The sequence below is a fragment of the Ursus maritimus genome, unplaced genomic scaffold, assembly GCF_017311325.1.
Source record: "Ursus maritimus isolate PB19 unplaced genomic scaffold, ASM1731132v1 scaffold_3, whole genome shotgun sequence".
Lineage (NCBI taxonomy): Eukaryota > Metazoa > Chordata > Mammalia > Carnivora > Ursidae > Ursus > Ursus maritimus.
Window position 1 is genome coordinate 22062455 of NW_024425563.1, and position 12439 is coordinate 22074893.

General features: G+C 39.3%; 1 long non-coding RNA gene across 1 annotated transcript; it reads right to left on the bottom strand.

Moving 5' to 3' along the window:
• Positions 1 to 1143: 1143 nt before the first annotated feature.
• LOC103676654 lies at positions 1144 to 11323 on the bottom strand. Its single transcript, XR_572183.2, has 4 exons — positions 11262 to 11323; positions 4692 to 4751; positions 2085 to 2162; positions 1144 to 1364 (listed from the first exon to the last, which is right to left on the bottom strand). It is a non-coding gene; the product is annotated as an uncharacterized LOC103676654 (long non-coding RNA).
• Positions 11324 to 12439: the final 1116 nt, after the last annotated feature.

Below are 12439 nucleotides of genomic sequence, written 5' to 3' on the forward strand. Positions count from 1 at the left end.
AAAAAAAAAAAAAATGGGGGGAGAGAAAGGCAGAAGCAGCCACTCAACACACGCATCAACCGCGCTAAGCAAGCCCGCGTCGCGGCGACTCCTGCGGGATCAGGAGGGCCAATCGAAGGCCGAGTGAGAGAGGCCACTCCTGCAGAGTCCCGGCGACAGCCGGTCCTCCAGGCACGGTTAGGGTTCAGGAACTCTTTCCATAAACACCGAAATCAGAAATAGGATATGCACATCATACACATATTTGGGGGCAATACAGTGTTCCGCCGTCTTTGCAGACCGAGATCCCTTTCCCTGACCGTTGACATACACAAAGGGTCTGTTGGAGGAGGAAAAAACCAGAGGCGGAGTCGAAGCTTAAATGTTAAGAGTGAGGTATTCCTGGGTTTCATTTACCTTGTCTTTGAGTTGACTGGCTGAGCTCTTCCCTGATTAAATACAAGCCACCTCCTAATCAAACAATTTTAAACCTGGTTAATAAACATGAAAAAATGTTCAAGCTCACCAGTAATCATAGAAAGACAAATGAAGACCCCAACGAGAAACCATTTCTGGCTTATTACGTTAGTAAAGATTTTTAAAATAACTCCTAGCAGTGAGAAGAGTGCCAAGAAAAAGGTACTTTCAAAAAGGACTGATGGCTATGTGAAAATGTTTTTGTTCAATCAAACCCTTTTTTGCTCGTAGAAAATTTGAATCACCTTAAAGATAGAACCACAGAAATAGGTATGGAAGAGCGAGACTGAGGAAAAATGCAGATGTACAGATCAGAAATTCCTATTGTCCCAAAATTAAACAGAAAACTTGACTTTGGGGGCGCCTGGGTGGCACAGTCGTTAAGTGTCTGCCTTCGGCTCAGGGCGTGATCCCGGCATTCTGGGATCGAGCCCCACATCGGCTCCTCTACTGTGAGCCTGCTTCTTCCTCTCCCGCTCCCCCCTGCTTGTGTTCCCTCTCTCGCTGGCTGTCTCTCTCTGTCTTTAAAAAAAAAAAAAGAAAGAAAGAAAGAAAGAAAGAAAACTTGGCTTTGAATTTACTGGGCGCAGTGCTAAGCAGGAAAATACAGATAGTTTATTGATGTTTATCAATGATAAGGGAAAAGCGTATGTACCCTTCAAGGAAAACAAAACGTCAAGGTTCTCAGATATGATGGCTTTTTTTTTTAATGTAAACCTTTATATAGGCGAACCTTATGTGATCAAGTTAAAAAGAGAAAATCTGCTGTAGCTGAGGATGCATATGCTTTTGGCCAAGTTCGTGTCACCACTGGCCCCGCCTCCTTATTTTCCTACTTTCAGTCCATCCGGTCAGGGGTTTTACCCGGTAAGCACTGTTAACACACCGCTTATGAAAATGTTTGAGACCTGGGGAAAAAAAAAAAAAAGTTGATGGCTTTAAAATATGAAAGTCAAAATCAATAAGTGCTAATTTTTCTAAAGAAACTGTACCACTGAGTAAACCAAAAAGTAGATGAAGGAAATTTTCTTTTTATAGGAGTATTCCAAGTAATAAAGAATGACAAAGGGACACCTGGGTGGCTTAGTCGGTTAAGCGTCTGCCTTCAGCTCAGTTCATGATCCCAGGGTCCTGGGACTGAGCGCCTTGTATCTGGCTCAGCAGAGAGTCTGCTTCTCCCTCTACCTCTGCCTCTCCCCCTGCTCATGCTCTCTCTCTGTGTCTCTCTGCATCAAATGAATAAATTTTTTAAAATCTTTAAAAAAAAAAAACAACCACCTTCTAAATAGGTTGCTGCCAAAACTTTTTAATGTGGACTCTAAGTACACTTTGATGGGTATTCACATGATTTGCAGAGGGATCTTCAAAATAAGTGCATGCCGGGGCACCGAGGTGGCTCAATGGGTTGAGCCTCTGGGTCTTGATTTCAGCTCAGGTCATGATCTCAAGGTCATGAGATCCAGCCCTGCATTGTGCTCCACACTGAGTGTGGAGTCGCTTGAGATTCTATCTCTCCATGTCTCTCTACCCCTCCCACACAACCCCCCCCTTCTCTCAAATAAATAAATCTTTTAAAATAAATAAATAAATAAATAAATAAATAAATAAATAAATGCGTGCAGGCACACCTGGCTGCTCAGTCATACAGCATGTGACTCTTGATCTTGAGGCCGTGAGCTGGAGCCCCATATTGGATGTAGAGGTTACTTAAAAAAAAAAAAAATTAACAAAATAAGTGCGTGCAGACAATATGAACCTGCTGACATAACATAATATTAAGTACCTGATACCACCTATCAAGTCATCATACCAAAAACATTCACTGGAATCTAATCGAGATTTAAGCTCCAACAGCCAGTTTACAGGAACTTTCAGGGCACAAAGGAACAGTTAAATGACATGTAAAATAATCAAACAAATCCAGGGAGACAATCTTTGCCGTACCTAGCCTGGTTTCGTCAATAAGTCAATGTCATGAAAAACAAAATGAAGTAACATAAAAACACAACGGGCAGGTGCTGACCCCTAATGAAATAATAGAGGCAGGCTATGATAATTAAGGGCTGCCCGTAGAACAAAAAAGAAGAAGCAGACAGTAGCGTGTGCCGACAAGTACAATCTTCAGGGAAGGATTCTTGCCAAAAAAAAAAAAAAATGAATCTGAATAAAGTCAAACCTGTAGCACTATCAGTTTACAGGAAATAAAAGGGACAGAGAATATGTTAAATAATATCTTGGGGATGTAATCTGCAAAATATAGAATGTGGGTAACTGTATAGAACAAACAGCCTATTTTCTTCAACTCGATATTTCAAGAAGAGGGAAAAGGAACCCCCAGATTAATAGAGTTTTAAGAAATATATCAGTCAGAAGCAGGGTGTGGGCCTTGTTTGCATTTGGTTAGAATAAGCCAACTATTTTTTAATAGGAAAATTTGATTGGATATTGGATTATATTTGGGAATCATTATTAAATTTTTAAGGTATCATGGACATGTATATATATATTTTTAAAGCCATCTTTTAGAGAAAAGATACTGAAATGTTTACAGGTAAAAGGCTATGATGTCTAGGATTTGCTTCAAAATCATCCAGGCAGAAGGGATGGGAGACAGGATGGGAATGTACATGGAGCAAGGATGGCCTGGAGTTAATACTTCATGTAGCTGGATGATGGATAATTGGAGTTCACAGCACTATTCTCTCTTCTTTTATGTAAATTTTAATTTTTCCGTCATAACAAGGTTTTTCAAAATGGTTCTCAAAAGAACAGTGCCAAATTAAAGGGAATGTATAGCAAAATGTATGGGAGCCTCCTGAACAAATCAACCTTAAAAGACAATTTGGGAATAATTGGGAAAATTCTGAAATTTGGAAAGGTTACTAGAGGATAGTGGGAAAATAACATTATATTTGTTAGGGACAATAATGATATCAAAGTTATTTTTAAAATCTCTTTATTTTTTAAATTATGCATAATTAAATATTTAAGGATGGACTTCCATAACACCTCGAGATGGCAGGACCATCTCTACCTTCCTTGAAGCTTACTCGTGAAAATAGCCTCAAAGCAGTTAGAGCTTCCAGTTCACACTAACTTGGAAAACAAGTCAGTTGGATTTAGCAAGAAGTCTGCATTGACAATATTTTCCAGGAAACTGTTTTATAAATGTTGAACATAAACAATGATTCAAACACATTTCCAGGATTGTTTTCCAGCAGAGCTTCTATAATTACAACATTTGATGTAGTTAGGGACCAGAGGATTGGGGAGGGGTAACAAGTACACACTACATTAGGAAATCTAGTTGTATTTATCATATTGACATCTTAAACTCAGCACTGTGTAACCCAGTGCCTCTGAACCCTAACTGCACACTGGACCCGCCTGAGGCCGTTATGGGAAACACTGATGTTCAGTTTCCGTATAGACCATTTGGATCAGAATCTCTGGAGCACAGGCACTGGCCATATTTTTAAAGTTCCCTGAGTTATTCTAATTTACAGCCAAGGTGGAGAAAACAAGTGTAGTCCTCTGTATACCACCCAGTTTTATCACATGCAAAATGACAGTAATATCTTCCTTTTTAACAGCATGTGAGTTACTGTGAGAAACCAATAAAACAGTATATGTGAAAGTACATGGAAGGGTGCCTGGCTGGCTCAGTCAGTGGAGCACGTGACTCTTGATCTCGGGGTCCTGAGTTCGAGCCTAATGTTGGGTGTGGGGCCTACTTAAAAAAAAGAAAAAGAAAGAAAGTACAAGGAAAAGTATAATGTTTTATGTAAAGTCATATTCTCACATTAGCAATCAATTGATGTATCAATGTGTAGCAATCAATGTATAATAATCCTTTAAAAATGTTTACCTCTTGGACTGTTCGTTAGTTTGTTGCAGATTAAATATGACCCAGAATCATATAAATTCCTTGGTGAATAGTCAAAGGTGACTAACGGCTTGTCATTAGCCCAGATCAAATCAGCATTGATATCGAAAAGCCCAAACTAATGAGTCTTTAGTTTAATTACAAAAATTACAAGCATCTATACATATAAGCATTACACACATAAGCATTACACATATAACTGTCATAGAAACACAAAGCATAAATTGTAGCTAAGGTTACGTTTGGCTGCCCAAGGAAAAGAAGGAAGAAGGGTCACATTTACTGATCATCTTTTGTGAACTAGGCACTTTAATGTATATCATCTTTATTAATAGGCAGATTAACCTACCATAGTATTTTTGAAACATTCAGTCATGAAATCAGCTCAATGGGACATGACCAGTATTTCCTGAAAGAAGAATAAAAGTATCAGAGTGCAAGAGAAAAAGGGGTCAGGGGACAAAAAGATCCAGGAAGGTCTTGAAATACCTTGTCTCTAGGTATTCAAGTTGGAAGGGTCTGCTCTGAAGGGTTATACAAACCTTAAGCTCCCCTCTCACAATGTTTAGGCAGGTATTTGATCAACATACGGGTAGGTGACCAAAGTGTTTACCAAAGTTTTAGGTTCTGAGATGCCCAGTAACTGTAGCCCTAAGAAACTAATATGGAAATTCTGAAGGCGACTCTTTGCCCTACCCCACCCGCATTTAAACACACACACACACACACACACACACACACACACACACACCACTAATTTCAAAGCTTCCATGTTTCTTTGTAGATCTAAATATAAAAGTCTGAATTTGCCTTTGATATTTGGAAAAAAGACCCTGGACTTTACAAATGTAAAACCAAGATTTCATTCTGGAATAGGGAAGGAGTTAAACAATTCTGCTTGAGATGACACTGGAAAGGCAAACCTCATTAAGGAACTTAGACTGAATCCTAATGGAGTGAGGAGCCATTGAAGTCTTCAAGAAAAGAGTGACATGATCAGGTTAATGTTTTCAAAGATCACTCCAGTGAATTGGGTTGAGGATTTCTTTTTTTAAGATTACATTTATTTATTTGAGAGAGAGAGAGAGCACACACACACACACACGCGGTAGGAAGAGGCAGAGGGAGAAGCTGACTCCCCGATGAACAGAAAGCCTGATCCCAGGACCCTGGGATCATGACCTGAGCTGAAGGCAGATGCTTAACTGACTGAGTCCCCCAAGCGCCCCGGGTTGAGGATTTCTAGGGGAGGCTATCCATTGCCGTGGGTGAACCTGCCTATACGCAGCAGCCTCAGATAAAAGACCTCTGCTCCCAGCTATCTTCTACGGGCCACACTAAAGAGCTACCATGTCACATTATGCATATTTGAGAGCAGTATCACAAAAGATTGGAATTCTTGTTTCGGCTCTGATTTAAATGTAATATTGTTCTAGCACTAAACCATGTAGTCTTAGGATCATCAATTATAAAGACAGTGTTCTTGGGACGCCTGGCTAGCTCAGTCAACTCTGGATCTTGGGGTTGTGAGTTCAAGCCCCCCGTTGGGTATAGCGCTTACATTAAAAAGTACAAATAAATAAATAAATAAACCTTAAAAAAAAGACAATGCTCTTATAGCAGTGTTTTATAACTGAAAGACTGAAACAGAATTAAAATTTATTGTTATTTAATAAGCTTGGTTTTACACTTGACATCAGGAAAATGACATAATGAGATGCAGTGATATATTACATTATGAGAAGAGTTCAAGGGCTGCCCTGACATGTGAATATGCATTTGTGTCAAATGAAGGCTGTGTGACATCACAGCAGGCAAGTCAAAAGCAAGTTTCACAGTGGTCCTGATGTTCCAAGTCCAATAAAAAAAATGGAAGTTTCTAAAGAAAACCGAATAATGGTCAAATTTTATTTATTTTGGCAGGGGAAGGGGCAGAGGGAGAGGGAGAGAGAGACTCTTAAGCAGGCTCCACAAGGGCTCGATCTCAGGACCTAAGATCATGCATGACCTGAACTGAAATCAAGAGTCAGACGCTTAACCAATTGAGCCACACCCAACCTTTTTTATGGCCATTCATTTTTAAAGTCATGTGAATGAGTCATTTGAACGTTTACTTACTTCCTTTAATAATCTAATAGAAAGTTCTGGGCTAAAACTAGACATTTTTTTCCAACATCTGCGATATTGAACTTAAAGTCCAGATATGATTTCCTGTTACCAGTTCTAGCAATAATTGTCATATATATACATTTGATTCAGATTAAAGTGACACTAAGTTAACTGTAAGTGAACATGACAGTTTTATGAAAATATTAATTATATATTAATATTAGTATGAAATTATTAAGTGACATCTCATTAAATTGACTTTAGGAGAACACTCTCTGGCAAAGATTTGTGAAGTATTAAGTCTGATTATCCCAAACAAGTAAACAAACCTTGAAACTATTAATACATTTTGTATTTTTGGTGTGGTAAACTTCTGTGAACAGGCACTCTTTGCATGTGTTAATACTATTGAAAATAAATTACACAAGGAGATTAACTAAAGAACCTAAACTGGGCCATACTTTTCTACTTTTCTCCAACATTGGTGATTGTAGCTCAGCAAACATCATTCATTAATGTGAACTGTTTTGAGTTTATAGTTATTTAATTCACAAGTTTATTCTGATTTTGTCTTATAAGCACCATAAGCATAAGAAGGTTATAAATAATTTATGCATTGAAGTAACTTTTGATAAAAATAACATGTCGGGGCACCTGGGTGGCACAGCGGTTAAAGCGTCTGCCTTCGGCTCAGGGCGTGATCCCGGCGTTATGGGATCGAGCCCCACATCAGGCTCCTCCGCTATGAGCCTGCTTCTTCCTCTCCCACTCCCCCTGCTTGTGTTCCCTCTCTCGCTGGCTGTCTCTATCTCTGTCGAGTAAATAAATAAAATCTTAAAAAAAAAATAACATGTCAACATTGAGGAGGAAGCTTTTTTCTGTGTAAAACAGGATGAACAAAACCAAAAGGTGGAACGAACATTAATCATTTTAAGAAATACTGTTCTACCAAATGCTCCTTCTTGCTTAAAATAGATTAAATTGGGTTTGTCACCCAAAGCCAGTAAAATCCTAATCAGTATTCTACCTCTAGAGTTGTAAGAAACAGATGCAAACCATACAGTTATGGTCTCAATGCAAACGTGAGATATTGCCTACACAGAGTAGATGCTTAAGAAGTGCTTTCTAATTAGTCAGCTCGGAGACGCAAAAATAAGATAATAATACATAATGTTGTAATAGTCCCAAGATTGGCCCAATAGCCATATGAGTAATGATTTTGAGTCTCTAAATCAAATCCTAATTTTTAAAACGATGAATACATCCTTATTGTATAATCTTCTGTAAATAAAAGAACATATAGAAAAAGCAAAACTCTCCCCTTCACTCACCTCCCAACCCTACTCCCCAGCCCAAAAGACTGTTAATAGCTTGACGTCTATTCTTCCAGATCTTTTTCTACGTATTTACAGGTGCATGCGGGTATTCTATTTTAGCTTGTTACATAGATGGTATTATATAGTGTATTCTGCCAGTAGCTTTTGTTCTATACAATGTATCTTGGACACATTGTCACTATTCTATTTTCTTAAAGATTTTATTTACTCATTTGAGAAAGAGAGTGAGAGACAGAGAGAGAGAGTGTGTGTGTGTGTGTGTGTGTGTGTGTACAAGCAGGGGAGTGGGGCGGAGGGAGAGGAAGAAGCAGGCTCCCTACTGAACAGGGAGCCTGATGTGGGGCTCCATCTCAGGACCCCGAGATCATGACCTGAGCTGATGGTAGACGCTTAACCAACCGCCACCCAGGTGCCCCACTGTTACTATTTTTAAACGAGATTTTGTTATTCTTTTTTTTTTTTTTTTTAACTTGCAGCCATTCTTCTGTCCTTTGGTGGCAACAGTAAGAGTGAAGATCTCTTAGTCCCAAAGCAGCACTTTGTCTTTTAGGATGTAAGTTTACAAACACGGCAACAAACAAACAAAAATATTGATGGAGAGGCTAAATTTCAGTTAGGGGATTGTGAAAATAATGGTATTTTTTTTTCCCTATTTATATTAGTTTCCTTGGTGTATTCGTTTGCTGGGGTTGCCAAAAGACCACATACTGGGTAGCGTAAACAATAGAAATTTATTTTCTTACAGTTCTGGAGGCTAGAAGTCTGAGATCAAGATGTCAGCAGGACTGGTTCCTTCTGGAGGTTCTGGGTGAGAATCTGTTCCATGTCCCTTTCCTAGTTTCTGGTGGTTGCTGCCAACCCAGCCAATCCAGCTGCATCACTCCACTATCATCACATGATGCTTTCCCTGAGCATCTCTGTGCCCAAATTTCCCTCTATCTATACGGACCCCAGTCATATTGGATTTAGGGCCCGCTCAGATCCAGTATGACCTCACCTTAACTTAATTACATCTGCAAAGACCTCATTTCCAAATTCACAGGTTCTAGGTAGACATAAATTTGGGGGGGGGGACACTATCCAACCCAGTATACTATCTAAGTTCACAGACTCCCTGGTTTATTTCTTTTTTAAAAAAGATTTTTATTTATTTATTTGACGGAGAGAGAGCAAAAGCAGGGGGAGTGGCAGGCAGAGGGAGAGGGAGAAGCTGGCTCCCCACTGAGCAGGGAGCCAGATGTGGGAGTCATCCCAGGACCCTAGGATCATGACCTGAGCCAAAGACAGATGCTTGCCCACCTGAGCCACCCAGGCGCCCCAGACTCCCTGGTTTAAGTGGAATCTGTATTAAGTATAAAAGAGAGAACTGATGAAAAATGCTAATGGTTTTTTGTGAAATTATGGATTTTTTCTTCTTATCTCTATTTTCAGGATGTTCTAGAATATGATTTTATTGCTTTTAGAATAAAAAATAAAGAAATGATATATTATTGATGTTAAGCATTGACAACTTCTTAGGTAATAAAATTGCCTTTGAATTTGGCCTTGGATAATTTTATCGGTGTAAAGGCAAAGGGACTTGGGCAGGTAAAAGGGGTCAGGCTCCTGGTTTATATATCTGTTAAGTTACAGATTAACCTGAAAAGTCTCTCTCAAGGAAAAACATACCGTCATGTTTAATTCTTTTAGTGTAAAAAGAACATGTGTCTTATAGACTTAAGGGACCCTTGGTTAAATACAAACTACAAATGCCATATAACAATGAAATTTATAAACACTAGTAAAGATACCTCATTAAAAAGAGGTAGGGAGCCCTTTATTTGTGGCCAGTGAATTTTTGACAAGGGTGTCGAGTACATTCAATGCAGAAATAGTCTTAACAAATGGTGCTTGGACAACAACAGGATTTCCACAAGTTGGACTTCAACCTCAGACCTATATATAAAAATAAACCCAAAATGGATCACTGGCCTAAATATAAGTTCTAAAACCATAAAACTATTACAAGAGAACATAGAGATGAATCTTCATGATCTTGACTTTGGCAAGAGATTCTTAGATGTGACATCAAAAGCATAAGTAACAACAGATAAATTGGATCTCATCAAAATTTAAAATGTATGCATCCAGGAATGTTATCAAGAAAGTAAAAAGAAGGGGAACCTGGGTGGCTCAGTTGGTTAGGCAGCTGCGTTCAGCTCAGGTCATGATCCCAGAGTCCTGGGATCAAGCCCTGCATCGGGCTCCCTGCTCAGTGGGGAGTCTGCTTCTTCCTCTCCCTCTGCTCCTCCCCCGACTTGTGCGCGCTCTCTCTCTCTCTCAAATAAATAAACTCTTTAAAAAAAAAAGAAAGTAAAAAGACAACATACACGAGAAAATATTTGCAAAGCATGTATCTGAGGAGGGTTTAATATCATGAATATGTAAAGAACTCCTAAACTCAACAAAAATACAACCCAATTGAAAAATGGGCAAAGGATCTGAACAGACACTTCTCTAAAGAAGAAAGACAATAAACACATGAAAAGATGCTTGACAACACTATGATTAGGGAAATGCAAATCAAAACCACATAAGGTACCACTTCACATTCCCTAGGATAGCTAAAATAAAAAAATTAGACAAGAGGGGCACCTGGGTGGCTCATTCAGTTAAGTTCAGGTCATGACATCAGGGTCCTGAGATCCAGCCCCACATCAGCTCTGTGCTCAGTGGGGAGCCTGCTTGAGATTCTCTCTCCCTCTCCCTCTGCCCCTCCACCCTCCCCTGTGCAGTCTCTCTCTCTCTCAAATAAATAAATACATCTTTTTTTTGAAAAAAAATATAGACGGGTGGCTCAGTCAGTTAAGCATCTGCCTTCAGCTCAGGTCATGATCTCAGGGTCCTGGGATCAGCCCCGAGTCTTGATAAATGTGTACCCACTTAAAAACCTATTTAAAGTCTGCTTCTCCCTCTCCGTCTGCCCCTCCCCACCCCTGGCTCGTGATCTCCTCTCTCTCAAATAAATAAATAAATAAAATCTCTTTTAAAAAAGGTAGACAATAATAAGTGTTGACAAGAACGTAGAGAGATTAGAACCCTCGGACGCTGCTAGTAGGATTGTAGAATGGTACAGCCACCTTGGAAAAGTTTGAGAGTTTCTCAAAGTGTTAAACACAGAGTTACCAGATGACTTAAATTTTACTCCTTGATATATACCTAAGAGAACTGAAAACGTATGTCCATACAAAAAAACTGGTACACAAATATCCATAATAGCACTATTCAAAATAGCCAAAAAATGCAAGCAACACAAATGTCCATCAATGGGTGAATGGAAAACCAAAATAAGGTATATCCATCAGTACAATGGAATATTATTCAGCCATTAAAAAATGAAGTACTAATACATCCTACATCATGAATGGACCTTGAAAGCATTATGCAAAGTGCAAGAAGCCAGACACAAAAAGCCACATATTAGAGGCACCTACCTGGTTCAGTCAGTGAAGCATGTGACTCTTGATCTCACAGTTGTAGGTTGAAGCCCCATGTCGGGTGTAGAGATTACTTAAAAATAAAATCTTAGGGGCGCCTGGATGGCGCAGTCGTTAAGCGTCTGCCTTCGGCTTAGGGCGTGATCCCGGTGTTCTGGGATCGAGCCCCACATCAGGCTCCTCCGCTGGGAGCCTGCTTCTTCCTCTCCCACTCCCCCTGCTTGTGTTCCCTCTCTCTCTGGCTGTCTCTGTCAAATAAACAGATAAAATCTAAAAAAAATAAAAATAAAAATAAATTAAAAATCTTTAAAAAAAAAGCCACAAACTGTATGACTCCATTAATATGAAATGTCCAGAACAGGCAAATCCATCGTGACCAAAAATAGATTCGTGGTTACCAGGGACTGGGAGAAGGAAGGAATAGGGAATAACTGCTAATAAGTATGGGGTTTCTTTTTGGAGTGATGAAATGTTCTGGAATTAGAGGGTGGTGATGGCTGCCTAACCCTTTGAGTATACTAAAAACCACTTTATTAAAGGGTGATTTTTATGTTGCATAAGTTACATATCAATAAAAAGCCCATAAGATATCAAAATGTTTGATAAATGTGCACCCACTTAAAAACCTATTAAATGTCATGTTTTATGGAAATTGAATTTTCACTAAAAATGTAAATTTAGCTGTTTGACACATTTTTGTACTTCATGAAAGAATTATACTAGCAAACATAGTATGTTTGACTCATTCTTAAGAGGTCCTACATAGCATAAAAAGCTTATCTACAGAAATTTTTATATATTCTGACATTAAAAAAACCACACACACGTGGAGCACCTGACCGGTTCAGTCGGAAGAGCATGGAACTCTTGATCTCAGGAGTTGTGAGTTGGAGCCCTACATTGGGTGTAGAGATCACTAGAAAAAACAAATTTTAAAAAACCCACACAGACCATAAATACAGTCTGATAGCTGGAGGTATCAGCAGAGCTGTCAGCTTCCCTGGGATAAACAAAATGGATAAACTGATCCTGAAAGTGAGATTAGAATGCCAGAGGGTTTGGGAAAGGGCACTTGGGATCAACACCACGGAAAGGAGGGGAAGGAAGCAGGATAGGGCAGGGGGAGAAGGTGGACTGTGATGAAGTCTCAAGGTTGGCCCCAGGGTACTCCACAG